Raw genomic sequence first — 14,509 nt, forward strand, 5'->3', positions numbered from 1 at the left:
GTTGAGTCTAAGGTGGCGAAGAGACTTAGAGTCTTTAACTACTTATGTTATTTTATCAATAAAATGGAAGTGATGTTCTAGCATATGATGTGCTATGAAAGTTTTAAATTTTTTGCTAAATTTACCTATGACAATGCAATGAATAATAACTATGGTATAGTATAAGACCCCCGAGAGTTCAAGTACTTCATGTTAGGGTGCTCCCCGATGGTGACAAAACTCCTATGAACCCATGTATTACATGAATTCCTATTTTGGGCTCTAAACTGAGTGAATTGATTGTGTCTTAATTACATTGAATTCATGTGTAGATTGTATTGGGCTATTGAATTATGTATTGATTAATATTAGAATTGTTCATGGCTTCCTTAAAATGTTGATATCTATATTGAGTATTGATGGATCTTTGATTTAGTTGTATTATTGGCTTAGTCTCATGGATATTGTTATGGGTAATATCTCTATTATGTGAATTTGTATTTGAAAGTCTAAAAAATGATGATTATGGCTATGGGAAGGTGGTGAGTTGACCTAATTCCTTCGTTTAGCTTTGAATTGATATTGAATTGTTGTTGTTAGGTATGGTCCACTTATGTTAGCGTTGTTTACTTGATATAATCGTTATGAACATGTCCTTGTCGGCATCATATTGTGAAATATGGTATGATCATGATAATGTATGTGAAAAGGTAAAAAGAAGTTTTCATGTAATGTCTATATGATCATGTAGGAGAGTATAATGCTATGATTTGATATATTGCCTCTCTAGTAGATGATATATGATGTGAGGGACTAGGGAGAGCTTTTAGAAAATGATGTGGTATCTTGTATGGTAGACTATTTGTACCCACTTGGTACTTGAATATTATTGAATGAATGAAAAAATGATGTATAGGATCGGTAGACCTAAGTTGGTGCCCTTCCTTGAATGAAAAAATGAGGTATTCTAGAGTATGTCTTGAACCGGTAAACCTAAGCATCATGCCCATTCTTGATGAGTATAGAACCCTAAGGGAAGGTTAAGAATTTGAAACCTTGAATAAGGAAAGAAGGTTAATAAGAAGCCTTGAAGCGAAAGACCATACTGGTGTCCTTCTTGAGTGGAATAATGGACTTAGGTCTAGGTTGGCTGGGAAGGCATGAAACGATCTCTAAAGAAGTAATAAGAGCTATCCAAATAGTCCTTGGTTGGAAGCCCTAAAGGACCTATCCTTGGAAGAAAAAGGGTATTTTGAGTTGGTAGGGCATAGTGATGGTGCCCTCTCTAATATACCTAGGAAATGATTTACTCTGTGAGAATGAAGGCAAAGTATCGAGTGAATATGCTTAAGAGCTATCGAAATAGTACTTGGTTGGGATCCCTAGTGGACTCATCCTTGGAAGAAAAAGGGTCTTGTGAGTTGGTAGGGCATAGTGATGGTACCTTCTCCAATATACCTAGGTAATGATTCACTCTATGAGAATGAAGGCAAAGCATCGAGTAGATTACAAAGAATTCCTTGATATTCCTTAACCATGTGTCAACATGGGATGATTACTAGTTCTACCTTTAGCAAGGGGAACACCTTCCACGGTGTAGGGTCTTATGACACCGGATTCTATACCTAGCTAGTGTGGTCTATGTCGGTTGAAGCCTATTCTCATCATATGGGATATGCATTCTAGTATTAGGGAAGTTCTACAATATGTAGTTAGTGGAATGGGACGCTATCTACACATGTCACGAGTAGGTTTTGAAGGTGCAAGGATGAGTTCCCTAGGTCCTCCAAGACAATTATGTGAAGTCCTGTAATTGTTACTTGTCTCTTAAATGGCTCGATGGATAATGGTGACATAAGTTAATGCATATTGAATAGAAAGGTTCTTGTCTAGGGTAGCTTTGATGATTTCTTAGTGGGCTTGAAGATGGTGTATGGACGGTCTCTTCATGTCTTACTTAGGAGAGTCTTAGAGTAACCTTAGGTTGGGAGTATAAATGATGAAAAGGGAATAATCTTACCTTGGGAAGTCTTAAGGGACACTTAGGTGTGTGTGAAAGGGTTGTATTGGCGACCGCTACATATGTTACTTAGGTAGGCCATAGGATGACCTTTGGTAGGAAGTCTACATGGTTGTAAAGTTTCCAAGTGATTATGGTTGTATATTTAATGACTGGACGAAACCAAGAAATAACCCCTCACATGCGAAGTGGATACTTGAATATGTCTTACATGTGAAGATTCATTTGAAGATGGTTTATATACTTGTTTATGAGGTTTTTATCAAAAGAGCATGAAAAGCATACTTTAAAGTAAATGTCCGTTTTTAGATGGTTTTATTGCATGTCACCATACTTAGTGTTTTGAATGTGTTAATCCATATTTTTTCTATTTCTACAACTGTAGGTGGCAAGTGAGGATATTCTTATAAGTTAAAGCTTGGAATAGCATTCTCTCAAGATCGGTACGTCCTCATATGTTCAAGGACATGACTATGTTTAGTTTCCTTTTTCAAAGACTTTGTAATAGAGTATGGTTTCTTTTTAAATTGATGTAAGGGTTGTGACCCTATGATATTATATTTGTCTAAGAAGGTTATGACGAGACTTAGTCTCTTATATTCTATGAAGATTTTGACTATTATGATGAAAAGTTTTAATTCTACATTACTTTTTATATATATGCGATGAAAGGTGTCTAAAGTCTTGTACAAGACCTCTGAGAGGTTGAGTACGCCGTGTCGCATCTAAGGTTGTACTCCCCGGTCGTGACAATTTAAAACTCAATGTAACTGTCAAAACTTTCATTGGATTCTTGGCATAAAGTGTTCATACACATGGCCCCATCTTAGCTAAAACCTACAAGGAAGCTCAAAATGAACCAGGAAACTTTGAAACTCAAACCAAAGGTCCTACTTGATCAAACTCTACGTTTCGAAGCTAACACTATCATTAAGATATCTTTCTAAGATTGTCTTGCTTGAGGTTTAATTGAAATTGACCATTCAAATTCAGAAGCTACAAATACAGAAACTTACACAAAACTCAAATAAACAACAAAGTGATGAAAATATCAATCTGAGCAAGTCATAAATGACTTGGAGTCATTAAAGGAAAGTTCTAAAAGGCTGAAAAGATTGGAAAATTAAGAACATAATTGAGAGGGACATTACATTGTCTATTCCATTTTTAATCATTAACTAGAGAATTGTCCCTCAACAAAGTCTAAAAAGTCTTAACGTACCACGAATATCGAACACGTGTCACGAATTCTCAAGATTTCGCCTTTTTTTGGGTAAAGTTTTAGAACATTTCTAATCAATTAAATGTGCAATTTTTTTAAGTAAACAATCATGTGGACACTCATATTACTATACTTCTCTCCTAAACGCAAAAACTCTCCAAAAATGTCGCACAATGAAAAAATTGAAATTTTAGTAAAACTATATAAATTAGTATATACTTAATTTATCAATAAGGCATAGAGCACAAATCTATAATCAAGTTCATAATATATTATCTAGTTCTTAATCTTGATGTCAATTTATATATGAAGTTCCCTAAATTTCAAACCTAGAAGTGAGTTTCAATTTATCAAAATTGTAACCAATAAATATGAGAATTCTTGATAAAAAGAAATAGAATTTGTAAAACCATTGATTATTCAGCAATTACCCATGACAGAACTATAATATAATGGCTTCCAACTAATGCATTTAAAAATACATCTCCTCTAGACATTATCCATTGACTGTCACTCATTAACCAATTATTTCTGATTATCACTCTATCCTTGGCAACAATTATTACTTAAATACTCACTTATATGACACTTTGTCATAACTATAAAACTAGTAAATAAAATTCATAAAAAGGGCAGGAATACAAGAATTCTCTACACTTTTCATCACAAGTACTACGTGTTATCGTCTAATTTATTTTTTCTTAAATAATTACCAACCAAAAATGTGTTGGGTTTTGGCCTTTTTCCCCTCCTATGTGGATGAATTAAAGTCCAAGGTTTTAGGTCTTCCATCCTTTCCTTTGTGGATAAAATTAGCCAAATTTGACAAGTCCACTTTTGCCCATAAGCTCAATATTATGGTGAATATGTAAGACTTTATTTTAGGTCTTATTTGAAGAGAATCACAAGAGTTGAGAGCAGCCAATATAGAGAGAAAAGTGAGAAAGGGTAGATTCACACAAACTATAGCAGCCAATTTCAAATCGTGATTCCCAATTCGTTTCTTGTACGATTGAGCTAATTTTTGGACAGTGTGTTCCTTTAAACTAAATATTTGAATGGAAACTGAGAGAGGGTGATTTTGGGTCCTGTAGCTCCAGATTTTAGCTCGTGAACAGTAGCTGCAGTTTGCTGTTTTTGCTTCTCTTATTTCTCTAGCTTTTTAGTGTTATCTTGTAGTTGTGTTGCTCATTGTTTGGTACTTTTCTACTGACCATTGTTGACACTCAAGTTCGACCCTCCTCGGTATAAATTAGTTCTCGAGTTTCTTAAATTTTTCAAGGAATTTAAAATAATTAGTTTTTTTAAAAGTTTGTGAAAAAATAATATATGAATTTTGCGTTATTTTGGATATTTTTTCCATTTTCTTATAATTTTTAGATAACATATATATTTTACATAATTATATATATAATTGGTATATTTTACGATTATTTCTCAAAATATTTTAATCTTTAGTAGAGTATTCTATTAAACTAGTTTAGTTTAAATTATGGTTTTATTTTGAATCACTATTTTACAATCAAAATAATTATATTACTAAAATAAAGAAGCTCGCTGATTAATTAATACTAATTTGTTTTATGTAAGGTTTAGCTGAATTTATTATCTTAACTCAATTTGGCTATTTATTAAATTTAAACGATATTTAACTTCCAACTTAACTCAATTTTGGGCCTATTCTTCAATAGTGAGCCCACTTTCCTTAATTCAGCCCATTTTATTCAAATTTTCAGCAACCCGTTCCCTTTTATTCCCTTTCCCACGCCCAACCTTTGTTTCCCTCCTCTTCCTCTCTAACCAAAATCTGAAGGATTAATTTAAGGAAAAATTAGTAAATTAGTCAAAATAAATAACATATTTAGTAAAAATATCCATACTTTATAAATATTAGCAATAATGTCAAAAATGTCATTATTTTAAAAAATTTATGTGTCCCAATTTTCTTCCTATTTTATCTCTCTTTTTCAATTAATTCTATATATCCTTTTTTTAGAAAAAAAAATCATTCTCTCTCATATTTATCTTTTCAAATTGTTAATTCTCTCTCCCATTTAATTTTTTTCTCTCTCATGGTTATCTTTTCTGATTTTCCTCCAACATTCAAATTGCAAATATTTTTTTGCGATATATTTTGGTTGTTTTTTTAATCCAAAATTGAATCAACAAGAATTCTTTTGATTAAGGTATCTCTAATCTTTATCCTATTTTCAGATTTCTTTTCTAATTTTATTTTTGTTTAAATCTTAAAAAAATATTGTTTGTATTTTTCAATTTCCGTCTTGATTTACTCTCCAATGGCTGAATCCAAGAGGCTTACTAGAGGTATTCATCTTAATCAACCAATTTCTAGTGACTTTTCATCCTTTAATTTATTTATTATTTAACAAATAGTGTATAATGTATGATCCGCTGCTAAAATGAGGGAAGAAAGAGGGTAAGAACATTTGCAAGACTCATTGGTGTGCAAAACCTTCCTCAAATTCAGAACGCAAATGTAGAATCTTTGTCTACTCGTGAGGATCTTGAAAAAGACGACGAAGATCGGATAGTTGTCGAACAATTTTCTATTAGTTTGTTTTGTATTTATAGTTCTTTTTTAGAATTTGGTATGCTTTCTTTAATTTGTATTCAAATCACTATGTATACTATCAATATTTATATTTATTAAAAAATTCATGTTGCATGGTTTATGAATCTTGTATTTGTCCCTTATTTGTATTCATCCAAATTTATGTCAACTAGTTATGTATTTTATTTATAAAAAGAACAACTTTCTATTAGTTTATTTGTATTCGAATGAATACGACTTAGAAAAGGAAACAAGATTTTGAAAAGAAAAATAAATACATAGTGAAAATATATACGAATACAAATGTATTTCTTAAATAGCTACATTTTATTTGACATACATATTGGAATGAATACAAACTAACAAAGGTATGTCAACTGAATTTGATATTTTTTTTCTAATTTGTATTTATTCTAAAGGTATGTCAACTGTTATGTGTTTTATTTAAGAATGAGTACACCAAATATTCAATTATTTCTTTTCAATTTTATATTTCATTCACTTTTTCATCATACTAATTTTTTGTATTTTATATATTATTATACAAAATTCTAAATAAAAACTAGAATAAATAGAAATACAAAAAAAATACATATTGAAATGAATACATACAAGATTTTTGAAGAAAAAAATAACTATATAAGGAAAAAATATATGAAGATACAAATATATTTCTTAAATGACTATATAGATAAATTCGGCATACCTATTGAAATGAGTACAAACTAATAAAAAACTATAATAAATATAAATAAAATATATTGTGGAATGAATATAATTTTAAAAAGGTAAAATTATGGAGAAAAAAAATAAAATTTATATTTAATTTGAAAATGTAACTGATGAAAAAATTAAGGATGCTTGCGTTTTTTTGAAATATTCCCCCCTTAATTTTCTCCTTTTTGTTATTAAATAATTATATTCTTTAAATAAAAATAAATAATAAAAATATACATAACAAACTAAAATGACATTTTTACTAAATATTGAAATTATTGCTAATGAGTCCTCTTAAATGCTAAAATATTGACATTTTAAAAAATTTCCCCAAAGGCCAAATTTAGTTCACTAGTCAAAAAGATCGACTTATTTAGTGATAATGTACATACTTTAATAATATTATTAAACATGTCAAAAATGTCATTATTTTAAAAAATATATATTTATTATTTATATTATTAATATTTTCTCTCTCTTTATTTACACCATTTTTCTCTCTCATAAATTATATATATTCCTATATTTAAGGAATTAGATATATACTAATTATATTTTAAAATTTCTCTCTTATATTATATGCATTGATTCGTGAATTTTCTCTCTTATACTATTTATATTTTAAAATTTCTCTCTTATATTATATGCATTGATTCCCGAATTTTCTCTCTCTTATACTAATTATATTTATTAATATTAAATTTATCACATTCCCAGATTTTAGTTGGGATTTTAACGTTATATCTCTTAAACTATATTTCCAGAGTTTAATGAGATTGTGTTGTCACGTTTTCCTATATCTTAACCCACTTTAATAGACAACAACTTCCAATGCATTATATTCACTTTTAATAATAAAATATTTTCTATATATATAAAAACTCTTCTAATTCTTCAGAATAACATTTTAGTTGGGATTGTCATTGTGTTGTCACGTCCACTTTAATAGACAACAACTTCCAATGCATTATATTCACTTTTAATAATAAAATATTTTCTCTCTCTATAAAAACTCTTCTAATTCTTAAAAATATCTTTTTAGTTGGGATTGTCACATTATCTCTCTTACACTCTATTTCCAGATATTGTTTTGTCACGTCATATGTCACGACCCAAATCCGGGCCGCGACTGGCACCCACACTTACCCTCCTATGTGAGCGAACCAACCAATCTAAACCTTAACATTTCAATGTAACATCAACAGAAAATAATGCAGAAGACTTAAACTCATTAATAAAAACCAATTCAATAACTATCAATATTCAACATCTATTATTCCCAAAACCTGGAAGTCATCATCACAAGAACATCTACTTCAAACTACTAATTCTAAGAGTTTCTAAAAGCTAAAAATACATAAGAAGCTAGTCCATGCCGGAGGTTCAAGGCATCAAGACATGAAGGAGAAGATCCAGTCCAAGCTAGACGCGTTAGCTCACCCTGAAGATCCGGTGTGACGAAGACTGGCTTGAGTTACTGTTGAGTCGAAGATGACGGCACGTTTGCTGCACTCCACAAATAACAAGAAGAAAACATAAAAGTAGGGGTCAGTACAAATCACGGGTACTGAGTAGATATCATCGGTCAACTCAAAATAGGAAACAGTATGTATTAAGCAATATCATAAAATCAACTAATATCCTTAACATGCAGCATTTATAGTTACCATAACCCTTGGTTACAACACCAAGCACATCAATGAGGACTCACACCTCCTCATCATACTCATTTGGGAATTTAGTTCATTAGATTGGATATATTATCATATTTCAAGATTCATTATCTTTATTCGCCTCGTGTCGGTACGTGACACTCCGCTCCTCAATATACTATCCTGGTACCGGAACGTGGCACCCGATCCATATTCTATCCTGGTGTCGGAACGTGACACTCCGATCCTCATATACTATCCTGGTACCGGAACATGGCACCCGATCCATATATATTCTATCCTGGTGTTGGAACGTGACACCCGATCCATATTCTATCCTGGTACCGGAACGTGGCACCCGATCCATATTCTATCCTGGTGTCGGAACGTGACACCCGATCCATATTCTATCCTGGTACCGGAACGTGGAACCCGATCCCCTAATCTCACTACTTTCATTCATCAAGCCTTCTTTCATACCAAGGCATCATCATTATCAAAGTAGATTAGGGTTTCTTTTCAAGATTTGGGATTCAATAGCTTCATCATGCTTATTTATTCATAATTACATAATCACATCATTCATGCAAGCATACAATTAAGCATATAGAAGGGTTTACAATACTACTAACACATATCATTCACTATTAAGAGTTTTCTACGAATAGCATGAAATAACCATAACCTACCTCCACCAAAGAATTGGAATCAACAAGAAATCCGATTCTGCCTGGGATTTGCGCAACCTGTGACAGGCCGTCGTGCCTGAGATGGTCCGTCCTGCAGGTCGTCGCAGAGTTCAGAGACCCAATATTTCCACCAAGGGTCTGTGACGGTCCGCCACACCTGTGACGGTCCGTCCTGCCATTCCGTCACAAAGTTCAGAGAGTCGATTTTCAGTACGCAATTTCAGATTTCCTAAGTGTTTTGAAACGAGACCCTGCGACGGTCCGTCGTGCCCATGACGGTCCGTCGTGGGGTCCGTCGCTTTGCCAGTTTTTCCAGAAATAATGTCTGCTGCTCAAAACGACTAAACGGGTCGTTACATTAGATACCAATTTACCCATCGTTCGTCCCCGAACGATCAAAAGAAGGAAAACAAGGGCGAAAAGGAGTACCTGAATCTTTAAACAGATGTGGGTATCTTTCTCGCATATCCGCCTCCTTCTCCCAAGTGGCTTCTTCAACCGGTCGATTCTTCCATTGCACCTTGATGGATGCAATCTCTCTTGACCTCAACTTGCGAACTTCTCTATCTAAAATAGCAACAGGCTCCTCCTCATAAGACAGGTTCTCATCAAGCAAAACTGAATCCCAACGGATAATGTAGTTTCCATCCCCATGGTATCTTTTCAACATCGACACATGGAATACCGGATGCACTCCGGACAGCCCTGGAGGCAAGGCTAACTCATAAGCCACCTCTCCTACTCGCTTAAGTACTTCAAATGGTCCAATGTATCTTGGACTTAGTTTACCCCTTTTTCCAAACCGCATCACCCCTTTCATTGGTGAAACTTTCAACAAGACTTGTTCACCTTCCATGAACTCTAAGTCTCTAACCTTTCGATCTGCATATTCTTTTTGTCTACTTTGCGCCGCTAGAAGCTTTTCTTGAATAGACCTCACTTTTTCCCTCGAATCCCTCAAGAGATCAGTACCCCAAGGTCTGACCTCGAACGCATCAAACCAACCAATGGGAGACCTACATCTCCTACCATACAATGCTTCAAATGGGGCCATATCAATGCTTGAGTGATAGCTATTATTGTATGAAAACTCCGCTAAGGGTAAGAAGCTATCCCAATGACCACCAAACTCTATCACACACGCACGAAGCATATCCTCCAACACTTGAATCGTTCGCTAAGACTGACCATCGGTCTGGGGATGGAACGCAGTACTAAGGTCCAACCTAGTACCCAATTCTACATGCAATGTTTTCCAAAACTTAGAAGTAAACTGCGTACCTCTATCTGATATGATGGATAGTGGAACCCCATGCAATCGCACCACTTCCGAGATGTAAAGTTTGGCTAACTTTTCTACATTGTAAGTCACCTTGACCGGAATGAAATGAGCAGATTTAGTTAACCTATCAACAATCACCCAAATGGAGTCATACTTACCCATTGTCTTCGGAAGACCAACCACAAAATCCATTGCAATTCTTTCCCACTTCCATTCCGGAATGGGCATTCTTTGAAGTGTTCCTCCGGGCCTTTGGTGTTCATACTTTACTTGTTGACAGTTTGGACAGTTGGCAATAAAATCCACAATATCACGCTTCATTCTACTCCACCAAAAGTGTTGCTTTAGGTCACGATACATCTTGGTTGCGCCCGGATGTATAGAATACCTTGAACTATGAGCCTCTCTCAAAATAGTGTTGATCAAACCATCGACGTGGGGTACACATACCCTTCCCTTGATTCTCAAAACACCTTCCTCATCGACTTGTGCTTCCTTAGCCTCTCCTCGCAATACCTTATCTTGGATTCTGCGCAGTTTCTCATCATCAAACTGTCTTCCCTTAATTTTGTCAAGAAAGAAAGATCTTGCCTCCCTTGAAGCCAACAATCCTCCCTTCTCATTTACTTCTAATCTCATCAAGTCATTAGCTAGAGTTTGAACCTCTCTAGCCAATGGGCGTCTAGAAGCTTGCAAGTGAGCTAGACTTCCCATGCTTCCCGCCTTTCTACTTAAAGCATCCGCTACAACATTCGCCTTCCCCGGATGATACAAGATAGTGATATCGTAGTCCTTTAGTAACTCCATCCATCTCCTCTGTCTTAAGTTCAAATCTTTCTGAGTAAAGACATACTGTAGGCTACGATGATCCGTATAGATCTCACACTTAACCCCATATAAATAGTGTCTCCATTGTTTTAATGCAAACACTACCGCGGCCAATTCCAAATCATGAGTGGGATAGTTACGTTCATGCACTTTTAATTGTCTTGAAGCATAAGCAATCACATTCTTCTCTTGCATTAGTACTGCACCCAAACCAGAATAGGATGCATCACAATAAACAATGAAGTTCTTACCCTCTACTGGCAAGGTAAGGATAGGTGCGGTAGTCAACAAAGTCTTGAGCTTCTGAAAGCTTTCCTCACATTCATCCGACCATACAAATAGGACGTTCTGCTTAGTCAAGTTCGTCAATTGGGAAGCAATAGAAGAGAATCCCTTGACAAATCGGCGGTAGTAGCTAGCTAACCCAACAAAGCTCCTTATTTCTGACACATTAGTGGGTCTTACCCAATTCTTCACTGTCTCAATCTTAGAAGGATCCACCATCACTCCATCCTTAGAAACCACGTGCCCCAAGAAGGACACCGCATCTAGCCAAAACTCACACTTAGAGAACTTGGCATAAAGCTTTTTCTCCCTCAACATTTCCAATACCATTCTCGAATGCTCTTCATGTTCCTTCTTGCTCTTTGAGTATACCAATATATCATCAATAAATACGATCACGAAGAGGTCCAAATATGGCTTAAAAATCCCGTTCATCAAGCTCATGAACGCAGCAGGGGCATTCATAAGACCAAAGGACATCACTACAAATTTGTAATGCCCATACCTCGTTCGAAAAGCAGTCTTTGGCACATCCGTTGCCCGTATTTTCAATTGATGATAACCGGATCTCAAGTCAATCTTAGAGAAGACACAAGCACCTTGTAACTGATCGAACAAATCATCAATGCGGGGAAGAGGATACTTGTTCTTTATGGTTACCTTGTTTAGTTGTCTGTAGTCTATACACATTCGAAAACTCCATCCTTCTTCTTTACAAACAAAACCGGAGCACCCCAAGGAGATGCACTTGGTCTAATGAAGCCTTTGTTCAATAACTCTTGAAGTTGTGCTTTTAACTCTCTTAACTCCGCGGGAGCCATTCTATAAGGGGGTATAGAAATGGGGCGAGTACCGGGTTCAAGATCAATACAGAAGTCAATATCCCTATCCGATGGCATACCAGGAAGATCTGCAGGGAACACATCCAGAAACTCACGAACTACTGAAACCGACTCAATCGAAGGTACTTGGGTAGTGTCATCCTTGAGATGTGCCAAGAAAGCTAAACCCCCTTTACTAATCATTTTCTTAGCACGAAGAAAGGAGACGATGCGGATCGGATTGGAAGGGTAGTCACCCTCCCACACTAACGTGTCTGTCCCAGGCTTGGCTAATGTCACCGTTTTAGCATTACAATCCAAGATTGCAAATTGCGGAGAAAGCCAAGTCATACCCAGAATCACGTCAAAATCATCCATTTCTAAGATAACTAAATCTACATAAGTGTTGCTCCCCACAAAGTTTACCAAACAAGACCTATATACCTTTTCAACTACCACAGACTCACCCACAGGAGTAGAGACACGAATAGGCATATCAAGTAATTCACAATGTAAATTTAGACCATTAGCAAATGAGAAAGATACATAAGAAAACGTGGATCCAGGATCAAACAATACAGAAGCCATGCAATCACAAACCAGAAGATTACCTGTGATGACAGCATCATATGCCTCCGCTTCAGACCGCCCAGGGAAAGCGTAACAATGGGCCCTATCGTTCGTCTGTCCGTTGCCCCTACCATGTTGTGATGTAGTGGCCCCAGTTTGCCCATTACCTCTGCCGTTTTGGTGACCACTATTACCTCGACCACCACGCCCTCCAGAAAAACGGTCTCTACCATGACCACCTCTACCTCTAGCTATTGGGGGTCTGTAACTTGGTCTGGGACAATTTCTCCTAATATGTCCAATCTCCCCACATCCATAACATTCTTTGGAGTCAATCATATGCCCCTCGGAGAAGTGTTGACCGGTCTGGGGTGGTCCCCCAACTACAGTCTGTAGTGAAGACTGAATTGGTCGGACTGAGTAACTTCCCGAACCCTGTCCTCTAGTGTAAGAACCATTAAACTCACCTCTCTTTCGAAGCCGTTTTGATGTCGATGTTGTGGTGAAGTCGTCTGGCTTCACTCCTTCCACTTCTATCACAAAGTCTACCACCTCTTGGAAGGATTTTGCCATTGCCGCTATCTGTAAGGCCGAAATCCGCAATTCTGACCTCAACCCCTTCACAAACCGGCGAATCCGCTCTTGAGGACTGAAACAGAGTTGAGTGGCATATCTGGATAGTGCACAAAACTTAGCCTCATAAGCATTAACCGACATCCTACCTTGCTCTAGGCTCAAGAACTCATCCCTTTTCCTATCCCTCAAAGTCCGGGGGATATACTTCTCCATAAACAAACTAGAGAATGAGGCCCAAGTCATAGGTGGTGCCTCTATTGGTTGACACTCGATATGTGACCGCCGCCACATTTTGGTGTTCCCTTGAAACTGATAAGTCACAAACTCCACACCAAACCGTCCTACTAGACCCATCTTGTGTAGTAACTCGTGACAGTCAACCAGAAAATCATAGGCATCCTCCGATTCAGCACCCTTGAAGACCGGAGGTTTCAATTTCAAGAACTTACTGAAAAGTTCATGCTGATCATTTGTCATTATAGGCCCAGTAGTCAGACGTGGAAATGTGCCTATGTCCAATGGAACATCCATGCGGGGAGCCATAGTAGCCGCATGTTGTACTTCTGAAACCGGAGGTGTTGGCGCAGAAAACACTGGAGGTGCCTGACCTTGATCAGATAACCCGCTAAGATAAGCCAGAACCTGATTGATCATCTCTGGGGTAGGTTGGGGTGGCATTTCCTCATTTTGCACTTGTTCAGTTTCCCCATCCTCCCCTTCTCTTATTACTTCCTCGGTCGGTGGAGGAGTCACTGCCCTAGTATCAGATGGGCTAGGTGCTTGTCCTCTCCCTCTAGAGGACGTCCTCCCACGACCTCTTCCACGGTCCCTTGCCGCTGTTCTTCCTCGAGCCACAGCCCCAGTGGCTGGCTCAGTTGTTTCTTGTCTGGCCGATGTTGGTGTTGGCGTAGTCGTTGCTGTAGTTCTAACCATCTACGAAAGAGAGTGAAGATGGTCAGATACCAATTCGTATCTCCTAGATACCAATTGGACTCAAGTAGTAGCACGAAAGAAGGAATGAAAGAGTGAAATTTTTCCTAAAGTCTTATAGCCTCTCAAGGAAAAGTAAAGGCGTCCCCCTACCATTCCTTAAGACTCTACTAGACCTATTCTTGTGTGATGAGACCAACGAACCTAATGCTCTGATACCAAGTTTGTCACGACCCAAATCCGGGCCACGACTTGCACCCACACTTACCTCCTATGTGAGCGAACCAACCAATCTAAACCTTAATATTTCAATGTAACATCAACAGAAAATAATGCGGAAGACTTAAACTCATTAATAAAAACCAA

This window comes from Solanum lycopersicum, chromosome 10 (genome assembly GCF_036512215.1).
Source record: "Solanum lycopersicum chromosome 10, SLM_r2.1".
Lineage (NCBI taxonomy): Eukaryota > Viridiplantae > Streptophyta > Magnoliopsida > Solanales > Solanaceae > Solanum > Solanum lycopersicum.